Source organism: Haliotis rufescens, unplaced genomic scaffold, assembly GCF_023055435.1.
Source record: "Haliotis rufescens isolate VD_foot unplaced genomic scaffold, xgHalRufe1.0.p SCAF_12, whole genome shotgun sequence".
Taxonomy (NCBI): domain Eukaryota; kingdom Metazoa; phylum Mollusca; class Gastropoda; order Lepetellida; family Haliotidae; genus Haliotis; species Haliotis rufescens.
In genome coordinates this window covers 25,480,682-25,493,210 of record NW_025963802.1, presented here as the reverse complement: position 1 = coordinate 25,493,210, position 12,529 = coordinate 25,480,682, and the positions used below count along the sequence as shown (strand labels likewise).

Here is a 12,529-nt window from a genome sequence, read left to right as displayed (position 1 = left end):
TGTTCAGACATAATGGCATGCATTATTGCTATGCGCGAATACCACTATCTGCTTGTGCATATTGAATGCGACAAGGGAAATGTGGCTCGCCTGATTGTAATTTGGGCTTAACAAAACAGGTTTTATTTGGGACGGGTACAGTCAGTATGATGGTTGTGATATATGTTCTGTGCAAATAATGACTATTGTGTGTACTTGACCTTACACTGAAGTGTCCATTCTATATTGTTGTGGCTGTAGTAGCCTTTATCGTTACACATGTATTGATCCTACCTGTGTGACGCACGTACTCGTCCAATCAATGACATCAACACAATCACGTGACTTCACCTGTTAGACGTGTCGTGTTGAAGGTAAGGCATGTTGTAATGCTTTTAGTTATGTTTAACTCATATGATGACTACAATATGTTTGTTGTCTTATATTATCAGTATAACTCGAGGACCAACCCTTTACTTTGCTGTTGGTTACTATGGTTAAGATGATTCCACAGTGCGTGATCGACTGCCAGCGGGACATATTCAATCACTACTGTTATTTTATGACTGGCGCCTAAAACAAACCATTTCTGAAACGTAAATGGAGGATATCTATGTAAGAAAATGATATTTTTTCAGGCGATTGATGTGTCAGCAGGCAGGATCATGTGTTCCCGTGTTGTTTTTATTCAGGTGAACACCTGACTTTGTATTTTTGTATGAGGGACAGGCTCACATTTTCACCAACACCTGGTATCGTCAATATTTGATAGTGATTCATAAAATACATGTCTATGATACAGTCGGAATATTACTATGGACTCTGCTTTTATCAGAGATTTCTTATAATTATGTACCTGTGTTTTCTTGCTTGTATTCATATCATTAAGTTGAGGTACGCTCTGACAACCCTCGCCGAAGATGTGCCATGTATGGATATATGCTTCGCGTAAAAAAAAATAAACAAAACAGTTTCTTTGTAGATAACCACAAACAAAAACCCATCAAAACGTACATTTCGGTGTGTTGTTGCAGATGTAAACTTGCGTTGATGTTGTTACTTTTTGACGCCCCTCTCTTCAATACATTTGTATTCCACAAAATACACGTTTAATTATGACGAGAACTGGATATTCAAATTGTGAATATCTCTAACCCGACACGGGCTTAGGCGTGATTGTGGCCGTTTAAAAAACTCTAATGTTGCCCTCCGTTGATATATGATCGACCCCCGCGAAGAGATTTGCCGATTAACTTTGTTTATCATGACAACGGTAGTCGCAGAAAGATAAAGACGTACTTTGTTGAGATCTGAAGGGTTCAGTGCGGACGGCTATAGTATTGCACGGAATCTTATCAAAAGTGTATTACGAAAACGTGAGAACTTCCTAGTTACCACAGTCAAGGGGTCAACAAATATGTCCTGGGTTTGTGAGGTATTACCTAAAGATATCCGGTTGTTCCACGAAGCTAACGTTTCAACTGCTACAATAGAGTGGCAGACGCTTCATATTACAGGTGAGTCCACTCACTATTTCAACAACAACATCATTGAACTAGCTCAGTATGAGTGCTCAAAGGGGTATTCTTCCATGTGGACCATATTCTGCCAACATATGTGGTGCCTTTACATGTTACTGATATTTTTTGTAGCACCCCTTTCTTGACAAATGACTCCCAGAGCCTGTAACAATGACACATCACCATTTAGCGGCGTTTTGATGGGTTTTGTTTGATTCAGATGCAATATATACATCAATATTATATTTACAAAAATATTAATTGTGTGCTGATTTGTTACAATTTGCTAACCTTTTTTGGTCCAGTGTATATTTAATATGATTGTTTAGCTCAACAAAGGTAGAAACACGTAATTTAAGCACAACGTATTTTTTTATGTTTGTGGTGTAAAACATGTAAGATTTATAAGCTACAATGGCAATTTGTTGGGGTAGATTAATCTTGGACAGATTCAATCTTTGAATTTAATACATCTGGCAAATCTGAATTACCGAACAATATATATACTCAACAACAAAAGTTCCTGTGACACCAATATTTTAGTGTATTTTTCAAACAAGTAAAGTTTGGTTTTCAATATTGTAGTACATGTATGGAATCAAGTCACAAAAACGCAATTGCTACAGAAAGGCATGCATTCCATGCAAAAGTTGACTTTTATGCAAGCCCCATGCATTTCACTACCCAAGAATGGGTATAAAAACATGTGCGTTAACGGGATGCCATATGCATTGTTCAGCATTGTGCTGACAACAACCACTCAGAAAAACAACAAAATTACGCAATTATTCAACATTACGAAACGCCACGCCTGTCCGAAAATGAGCGTTTGCGAGCCCTTGGTATGCTTGAAGCAGGATCGATTCAACGTGATGTTGCAAGACAATTTAACGTCCAAAGAAACACCATTTGGTGTTTATGGCAACGTTGGCAACAGACGAATGCAGTCAGAGACCATCCTCGGAGTGGCAGGTCACGCGTAACCAATAATCGACAAGACAACTGGATTTAAACAACACACCTACGAAAATCGATTCCAGCCAGCAACAGTGACTGCAAGAAGCATCCCTGGCCTTCGACGAATATCTTCACAAACCGTACATCGTCGCCTCAGATGTGCAGGGAGTGTCGCCAGAAGACCCGCCAGACGTCCCATTTTGACACCACCGTAAAGCACGTCTACAGTGGTTCGGACAGCTTCACGCTGGACGGCCATGCAGTGGGGACAAGTTCTATTCACTGAATAGTCTCGTTTTCACCTCAGCCACAGCGAATAACGGATTCGAGTGTACCGACGTCGAGGTGAACGTTACGTCAATCATTGTGTCATGGAAGAAGATCGGTTCGGGGGCGGCAGCGTTATGGTATGGGGTGGGATTACAGCAAGACAGAGGACCCGTTTGATAGTGGTAGAGGGAAATCTCAATGGACAGCGCTACCGCGACGAGATCTTCGGCCCTGTTGTTCTACTGTTTTTGCGTCGTCATGGCCCAGGCATTGCCTTTCAACATGATCATGCCCGGCCTCATATTGTTCGACTTGTTCAAGATTCTCTTCAACAAAACAACGTGAATGTCATCCCCTGGCCGGCTCGCTCCCCTAATCTCTCACCAATCGAGCACATGTGGGATGAGATGGATCGGCGCCTTCGACGTCAACCACATGTTCCACAGACACTCCAGGAACCTCGAAACATGCTCCAGTAGGTATGGACAGATATCCCACAGGACTTTGTGCGACGCCTGGTCCATTCCATGAGATTAAGATGTGTTGCTTGCCACGCAACCAGAGGTGGACACACACGCTATTGATTTGTAACTTGACATTTTGACATGTTCATGTTCACGTGTTTGTTTTTTATGAAATCACGCATTTTCTGAAGTCAGTATGGCAAATTAAACCATTTGAACACTTACGGGAGTCTTTTATCTGTTGCAAACCGAAATTGTTTCAGATTTGGTAAAAAATATAACTTTGCATTAAATCTTATTCAATGTCACACGAACTTTTGTTGTTCAGTATATGTACCTCATCATTAATTAAGCACCACCCACCTTTTTCGGGTATATACTTTATTTAAGACTGACTGGAGTGAATCATTGTGGGAAACACGACAAAAAGTAGTAATTGACAAACAAAACGCCACAAATTATGAAGCTGACACTAGCAATCAGTACCGATGTATTGGCGAAACACTCTAAAACAACGTTGGCATCAGACAGCACCCAGCCCACACCACGAATCGAGGTATAACATTAGGCAGTGAAAATCGATGATTGTCAACCTAGGAATCACCACTGACTACCATCAGTGTCTGGAGTGTCCACCCCTATCACGGATGACATTCGCGAGACTGCCCATGCTGCTGATCAGACGTCTGATGTTTATGATTTGGATCCTCTGCCATTCTTTGTACAGTGCCTGGGTCAGTTCCTTCAGGTTTAGTTCAGGGCCTGGTCATTATATTTCGGAATTGGATTTCACGTAATGAATACCATGTGCATTCTCAAAAACTCAAATGATTTGCTTGACTTTTTACAATCTTAGAAACGAACCATGTTTAGTTCCGTCAAAACTTTTGATTTTTCAACTTTCTACACCACTATCCCACATGACAAACTTGAGGGAAAAATTTATTCCTTCATCGGTGGAACCTTTGTACAAAACGTGGTGACCATAGATACAGAACAATTCTACCAACAGAGGTTCAGGGCAATTTGTCAAAAATGAAAGCAAATGCCTCCTGAAGCATACTGAGAAAACAACATGTGAAATGCTGGACTTTCTCATTGATAAAAGTCTATATATAGTTTTGGGGAAAGACATTAAGGCAAGCAGTAGGTATGCACCAAGAAGTTTAACTCAAGCTTCAGGTATATCTATGATCTGAAATCGTTCAATAACCATCATATAGCTAAGCCCCTTGCACCGATTTACGCACCTGAACTGGAGGTAAGTAAAGGAGACAAGTGAGACTGCCTCAACTGTTTCATATTTCGATCTATGCATAAAGATTCAGAGTGACAAAACACACTCCACAAGACTGTTTGACAAGAGGGATGACAATAGTCAACTTTCTATTTATGTCGAGCAATATTCCTGCAGCCTTTGGTGTTTACATGTCACAACCTTTGAGATGCAATCGAGGCTGCTTTCTGCCCAGATTTCAAAGAGCGTCATACAACTCTTGCTCAGAAGTTGCTTGATCAAGGTTACAACATTCACTGCCTTAATAAAGCTTGCAAAACGTTTATGATAGATATGTGGAGGACATTGCCAAATTTGACGAAACAGTAACAAAAATTATGTATGATACTATTTCCAATTTTCAATTGTACCATATTTTTATACAGCTATATATAAGCATAAATGTCAAACAGGTAAAGTCAGATTATTCATGTCCATTCAAATGCAATTATATAATATTCATGGCATATATTGTCCAATCATAATGTAGTATGTAATTCAGTAAATGCATTCACTATCATATTATAACAGGATATACTTGTACTAATGGAAAGGCAGTGAGAAGCCAGATTGGCTGTCGACGCACGGGCCTCGGGACACACGGTTCCGGTGTCACGAAATATATTCGCCCCCAGAATAAAATCTCCCCCCCCCCCCCCCCCCTCCCCCGGCGAATTTATACCGGTACAGTTCCGCCCCTCTCTAAATAAACTCTCCCCCACCCTACGAAAGAAATAAAATCTCCCCCCAGAATATTTCCTCCCCCAGTCGTTTTATAAATACTTGCCATGCAGTTCAATAGTTGGTGTTATTTTGGGTTAGGTAATGTTGTAATCTATTTTTAGCCATTGATTCCATTACTTTGCATAAGTTTGAAGTTAGGGATATTGGTCTATATGAGTTAGCTTGATTAGCTGGTTTATTAGGTTTAGGGATTGGTATGACTAGGGCCTGTTTCCAGGGAGTAGGAACCTGTCCGTTTAGGTAGATGAGATTGTATAGTTTGAGTAGTGCCTGTAATGTAGTTTTAGCGGGAGATTTTTAATTATTTGGTAAGAAGTTAAGTCTAATCCTGGGGCTTTGCCCTTTTTCCTGTTTTGGTTTACATAGAGGAGCTCCTCCATTGTGAAGGGTTGGTTTATTTCTAGATTGTTATTGTTTTGTTTTTTTGTGGGTTTGTTTTTTGTTTTAAGTTTATCTTGGAATTTTTGGCTGAAGTTGGTGTTACTGCTAACGGCCGAAAAGTGGTTGGCGAGGTTATTTGCTTTTTGGGCGGGGTTGGTTGAGTTGTTAATGTTAGGTTTTTTATGTCGTTTTAAGCCTCTAATGGCGTGGATTTTGCGCCAGACCATTCTGGCATCTGTACGGTTATTTATACCTTGGCTAGTTGGACTAGTTTTTTAACCTGGTGGTTTTGTTCGTGGGCTATGTTTAGATGTTTGTAGTCGCGTTTTGCTTTATTGAAGGCTGATTTACGTTTTCGTCTAGTCTGTTCTATTTCATCATTCCACCATGGTACCGTGGGTTTGCCTAGCCTGTCTTAGATGTTTTGAAGGGGATGGAGGTTTTGGCTGCGTTTATTATATAGTCTGTTAGGTTTCAACAATAGGTTTCTGGATCATTATTTTCTATTTCTAAACGAAATAGAAAATAATGATGCTTGTCCCAGTTAGCTTTATTGTAATGGAATTTTGGTTCTTGGTTTTCTGTTTGGATTGGTACGTTTGTATTTCCTATGGTTATGTTTATGGGGAAGTGGTCACTACCTAGCGGGACGTCGTGCACTTCCCATTGAGTACTTTGAGCTAGATCTGCGGTGCATATGGTTAGGTCGATAGCCGACATTTTTTGGTTTATCTTATCGTACCTCGTGGGTTGGTTGTTATTTAGGAGTACTAGGTCGTTTGTTTGTATCCATTCGGAAATTAATTTGCCATGATTATCTATTTTATCATCTATACTCCATGTAGGATGGTGAGCGTTAAAGTCTCCTAGGAATATAGTAGATTTATCGCTTATTTTGAGTAGTTTAATAAGATCCTCAGGTTGGACTTTTTGTTCCGCCCAGTGGTATATATTTATGATGTTTATTTTTCGGTTATATAATGTGATTTTAATGCCGTTGGCTTCTAGGTTTGGCGTGTCTATTTTTATTTCTTCGTTATTTATATCGTCCCTGGTAAATATGATTAGTCCTCCTGCGGCTCTTCTTGTTTTTGGTTTAGCTCTGTCAGTTCTAACTGAGTTGTAGTTAGGTAGTGTGAATTTGGATTTTTTTGAGAATTTGGTTTCCTGGATACAAGCAATGTGAGGGCCTTTTTTTAGTTTAAATTTAGTTTTTAGTTCATGGCCGTGGGAGGTGAGTCCGTTGGCGTTCCACTGAAAAATATTTAGTCCTTCCATTATTGGGTTCGGGTGATTGGTGATTGGTGATTTAGTTTTTAGTTTTTATTTTATTCGGTGACTTCTTTTAGATGGAGGTTAAAGAGGAAGAAGGGAAGATGGGTTAATTTTAGATTGAAAGCTACTTTGTTAAAGGATTTCATGCTAGCTTTTGGTGAGTTTTGACTATGCATGTATACTAGGAGTAAGGTGAGGTTATTTAGGTTTTGGGTGTTAGATGGTTGGGGAGTTTTGCGGTTTAGTTTTTTCTTCCTTTTTGGGGCTGAGAGGGAAGTTTGGTTTGTTTTAGTTGGAGTAGTGTCTATTGTTTCCTCAGTAGTGGAGGAAATCTTGGTCATCGGTTAGATTAGGTTTAGCTGTTTGAGTTTCCATAGGGGAGGCATGTGATGTGGAGGGTTGTGTAGGTGTTTGCGGGATGGGTGTAGCTGTGGATTTCTTAGTGTTTGTGTTTTGTTGTTGTGCTTGCTTGTGGGGGAGTGTTGTTGCCATGTGGGCTGTAGGGTGCTTGGATGAGGGTCGTGTTGTGGCGGTCGTTTTGTGGTTTGTTTTGCATGCGGGGGTTGATGTTTTGGCTATGTGAGATGTGGGAGGGTTCGTGGTTGGTTGAGTGGCTGCTTGTGTGTGTGTGAGGTGGGTGCGGTTTCTCGGTAGGGGCCCCAGACAGAGCTGTCGGTTATGGGGTGTGGTGTTTGTTTGTGGGATGGTGTTTGGGTGTGGTGTAGGGAGGAGTGGTTTGTATGCGGGTGTAGCAAATTTTCATGTTTGGATTTTGGCCGTGTCTGTGTTTATGTGTTTGTTGGCCTGCTGGGTGAGTGTGTGTCTGTGTGGGCATTGGTTTGAAAGTGAAGTGTGTTGGATGGATTTGCAGTGGATGCACCAGGGTGTGCATGTGCCTGGGCAGTCTGTTTGTGCGCATTTTTTACATTTAGTTTTAGGGTATGTGCATTGGGAGGCAGTGTGATTGTATTTAAGGCACTAAACCCAGATCAAAGCGGTTTCACTCCTGGCCGCACAACCCTAGATAAACCTCGCCCGACTAGAGCAAGATGTTAAGAGAGGACAACTAAATAAACAATATACCACAGGCATCTTCTTAGACTTCTCTAAAGCTTTCGACATGGTATGGCACGAAAAACTAGTCCAAATAGCCAAAAGTAGAGACTGGAAAAAATTCTGCGAAGGTATAAATAACCGTACAGATGCCAGAATGGTCTGGCGCAAAATCCACGCCATCAGAGGCTTAAAACGACATTAAAAAAACCCTAACATTGACAACTAAACCAACCCCGCCCAAAAAGCAAATAATCTCGCCAACCACTTTTAGGCCGTTAGCAGTAACACCAACTTCAGTAAAAAATTCCAAGATAAACTTAAAACAAAAAACAAACCCACAAAAGAACCAAACAATAACAATCTAGAAATAAATCAACCCTACACAATGGAGGAGCTCCTCTACGTAATCCAAAACAGGAAAAAGGGCACAGCCCCAGGATTAGACTTAACTTCTTACCAAATAATTAAAAAACTCCCCCTAAAACTACTCCAGGCACTACTCAAACTATACAATCTCATCTACCTAAACGGACAGGTTCCTACTCCCTGGAAACAGGCCCTAGTCATACCAATCCCTAAACCTAATAAACCAGCTAATCAAGCTAACTCATATAGACTAATATCCCTAACTTCAAACTTATGTAAAGTAATGGAATCAATGGCTAAAAATAGATTACTACATTACTTAACCCATAATAACATCATAAACCCAGGTCAAAGCGGTTTCACTCCTGGCCGCTCAACCCTAGATAACCTCGCCCGACTAGAACAAGATATTAAGACAGGACAACTAAATAAACAATATACCACAGGCATCTTCTTAGACTTCTCTAAAGCTTTCGACATGGTATGGCACGATGGGCAAATACAAAAACTTAAAAAAATAGGACTCAAAGGTCAGATAATAAACTACATCCAGGACTTCCTAAACAATCGTAAAATAACCGTGGGTATAGACCAAACTCTATCGGACCAATGTCCCCTAGAAAATGGTACTCCACAGGGCAGTATCCTCAGCCCCACCCTCTTCAATATAATGATAAACGATCTATTCGAGGGCCTATCCCCTAAAGTAAACACATCAAAATTCGCGGATGATGGAGCCATCTGGATCCGCACTAAAAGCATGAACATGGTCCAAAATTTACTCCAAAAATCTCTTTATAAAATACAACAATGGGCTGACAAATGGGGCTTCTCTCTTAGCTCAGAAAAAACAACAGGAATAGTATTCAAACATAAAAACATGAAACCCGCCTCCCCAATCCTCCAGCTAAACAATCTAACAATCAAATTTCAAAAACAAACCAAATTCTGAGGACTTATTTTCGATGAACATCTCACCTGGGATGCTCACATCCAAAACCTAACAACTAAATGCAGTAAAGACCTAAACACCCTAAGATGCCTAACTGGCTCTAACTGGGGAGCATCCAAAGATACCCTCCTCTCTCTCTACATATCACTAATAAGATCAAAACTAGACTACGGCTGCGCCATATACAACACCCTAAACAACTCTCTATCTAACAAACTTGATACAATATAAGGCTCTCAAACTAATTACACGCACCCAACATGGCACCTCCTACACCTCACTTCAGGCCCTAACAGGAGAAATGCCACTAAGTCTACGCAGGGAACAGCTAAGCTTAAATTTCTGGGCCGCGTCCCAATCAAACCCTCTCATCGAAAACCTTATAAACCAAAACATCAGCCCCAAAAACCAAGCTCTAGCTCGTAAATACCCCTTACTTACCCCAATATCCCAAAGAATAATAAACTACCTAAATGAACACCAAATTAAAAATCTTAAACAAAACTGCAAACAATCAAATATCTTCACCCCTAAACTTAAAATACCCAAAATAGACACAACACTAGCTAGCCAAATAAATAAACAAACCGACCCAAACATAGCTAAAACTACCAGACTAGCATACATACACGAAAATTGGCCAAATTGGTGTCACATTTACACGGACGGATCCTCAGATCCGACCTCCAAACACACAGGTTTCGGAGTCCATACCACACAACCAACTAAAACCACACAATCCTTCCGACTCCCAAACAACCAATCAATATTCACGGCAGAACTAAGTGGACTGCAAGCCCTCCAAAACAAAAATACCAAAAACCGACCTAAATCAATAAATCAAATACTTAAAAGCTCCAACGACCTAACTAAGGCAGGCAAACAAATAACCTTCTTGTGGATACCCGTCCACGTAGGAATATACGGTAATGAAAACGCCGATAAAGCAGCTAAACTATCCCTCAAAATCCCAGAAATAAGCTTAAACTTACCCATCTCAAAATCAGAAATTAAAAGTGTAAACAAGCAAAAAATCACAAAAAATGGCATAACCTATATCTAAACTCAAATAGCCAAATCAAAAAAGTGCTCAGCAAACCACTAACCAAACCAAAAATTCTCCATCCATCCAAAAGAATCAACAGAGTAATCACTAAACTCCAAACAGGACACACCAACCTAAATAACCACCTAAAAAAATAAAAAAACACACTACAGGTAACTGCCCACACTGCAAACAACCAGAAACCTCAGAACACGCACTCGTCCACTGCACACACTACCTAACACATCGAACCGCATTACAAACCACCCTCAATCTAAACAAGGCTCTAACTCTAGAAGCAATACTAAACCCACAAAATAAACTAGAAAACTTCAAGGCCTAAGGCGTATTCTTAATAAAAACAGAACTAATAAAACCCATCTAAAAACACAATAACCTATCAAATCAAAATCACATAAACAAACAAACACCCACCATACCCAGCTCCCTTAGTTCTCCTCCCCAACCCCATCGGCATCTATTCCAAATCTCAAAATTCCCAAATTCTATATAAGCAGCCCCTAAAGCCCCCTCTTGGGTTGCACAGACCACTTTCGCCCCTTTCGGAAACACAGTAAATGGCCGGGCCGGGCCCGTGTGCGAAATACGCATCAGTCGGAAAGCGCACGTTAAATCTCCAAAGTAAGTAAGTAAGTGAACTGAACTGTCCGAAAGTTTATATCTAAAATTTTGGAATTGGATACAGTGATAAAGTCTTATATCAATATGTAGACTCATAAATATTGGTTTTATGCATATGTTTTAACGGAGATATGATGTTTTCTTATGAAATATCGTGTATTAGTGTAATTTGCATGCTTACCATTCATTGTACCGTTCTAAACCATGTGAATGTTGTAATATCAGTCAATCGGGTGGGAAAACAGCCCAATCCTCGCTCTATAAAGGGGTATGTCAATCATTTTGCAAGTTGAAATGACCCCTGATACTTTATGAATACTTTATGACAGTTTATGGAGTCAAAATCAGTGCTGATTATTCATAAACTTAATGCTTAATGCACTTTTCCTTTCGTTTTTCACAATCATATTTTTTTTAAGTTGTATATAACGTATGAATCCCTTCTCAGATTCACCGCCAGCCCGATTGTAACAATTACATGGTCACTTTGCTTTGTCGATGCCGGTTGATGTTGTTCAATACAGGCTGATAGTGGGTGTTTTTGAATCTATTCTACATGCTAATCATTTCGGGAAGATGATACACATTTCTCTATATTTTGGGTTACTTTGCTTATATAATTTCCGATTATCATTCTTAGTTTTACTTTTTCTCTTCTGCTGCGGTGATATCCATCCGAATCCAGGACCTTTGCATAGTCCAGATTTAAAGATTATATATCTAAACGTACGCAGTCTTAAAGACAAAGTAGATTTTATCAGTGCTGAATTAGATAGTTATGATGTTGTATGTTTAACAGAAACCTGCTTGCACCATGATATTCTAGCCACGGATATTACACTGATACCATTTTCATATCGTAGCCTGTATTAAGGAATATATTTTAGATCTAAAGTCAAAGTATTAACGGACTGCCTGGGCTGGAGGCGCGCGTGGATATATTGACAGTTTTTACGTAGTTAGTGTTAAAACCGAATGTTTGCGAGGATTAATAAGATTTCTGAATTCTGTTACAACAGTAACCGTACATGTATTTGTTACGTTAAGTCATTTCATTCAAATTTGTTTGGTATGATTATGTCTTATAATTATTTTAGGATGGAAGGTACAGTTACCAAATAAAATATGCTGAAATATCAATTCATTATGACCATATTTCATAATCTATTTTTTAAAGTAACCCTCCTTACATTAAAGATAACTATTTAAAGAATATAGTACTTAAAGACATTGCAACAAACCGAATAATCAGGGGGGAGACTTTATACAGAGGGGGGCGCGAAACATATCCGCCCGGGGGAGATTTTATTTCAGAACAGATTCTCCGGGGGAGCATCTGTACCGGTATAAAATCTCCGGGGGGAGAATTTGTACGGGGGAGAGTTTATACCGGGACACCGGCGTCATACCCAAAGGCGTTCTTGTTGTTATATTGTCTGGCATTAAGGGGCTAAAACAAGGACTGTTTGGCTAGGAGTCAGTATACTGTGTCTGAGTGGGGTATTCATTTAAAAGTGTATACTTTCTTTTGCACCACAGGCAACTGCCCCCACTGCAAACAACCCGAAACCACAGAACACGCACTCATCCACTGCACCCACT

The 12,529-nt window shown here is 40.0% G+C and overlaps 1 protein-coding gene across 7 annotated transcripts in view; it reads left to right on the top strand.

Moving 5' to 3' along the window:
* Positions 1-281: 281 nt before the first annotated feature.
* Positions 282-12,529, top strand: part of LOC124113358 (prominin-1-like) — a 589,013-nt gene continuing 576,765 nt past the window's right edge. For 4 of the 7 annotated variants that reach the window (XM_048393445.1, XM_046473655.2, XM_046473654.2 and 1 more), the window contains exon 1: positions 1,359-1,496. The gene's annotated coding sequence lies outside the window, so the exon portion shown is untranslated. Of the gene's footprint in view, positions 354-1,357; positions 1,497-12,529 lie in introns of those variants that run through there. The other 3 variants (XM_046473656.2, XM_046473657.2, XM_046473653.2) reach the window with 2 other exon arrangements.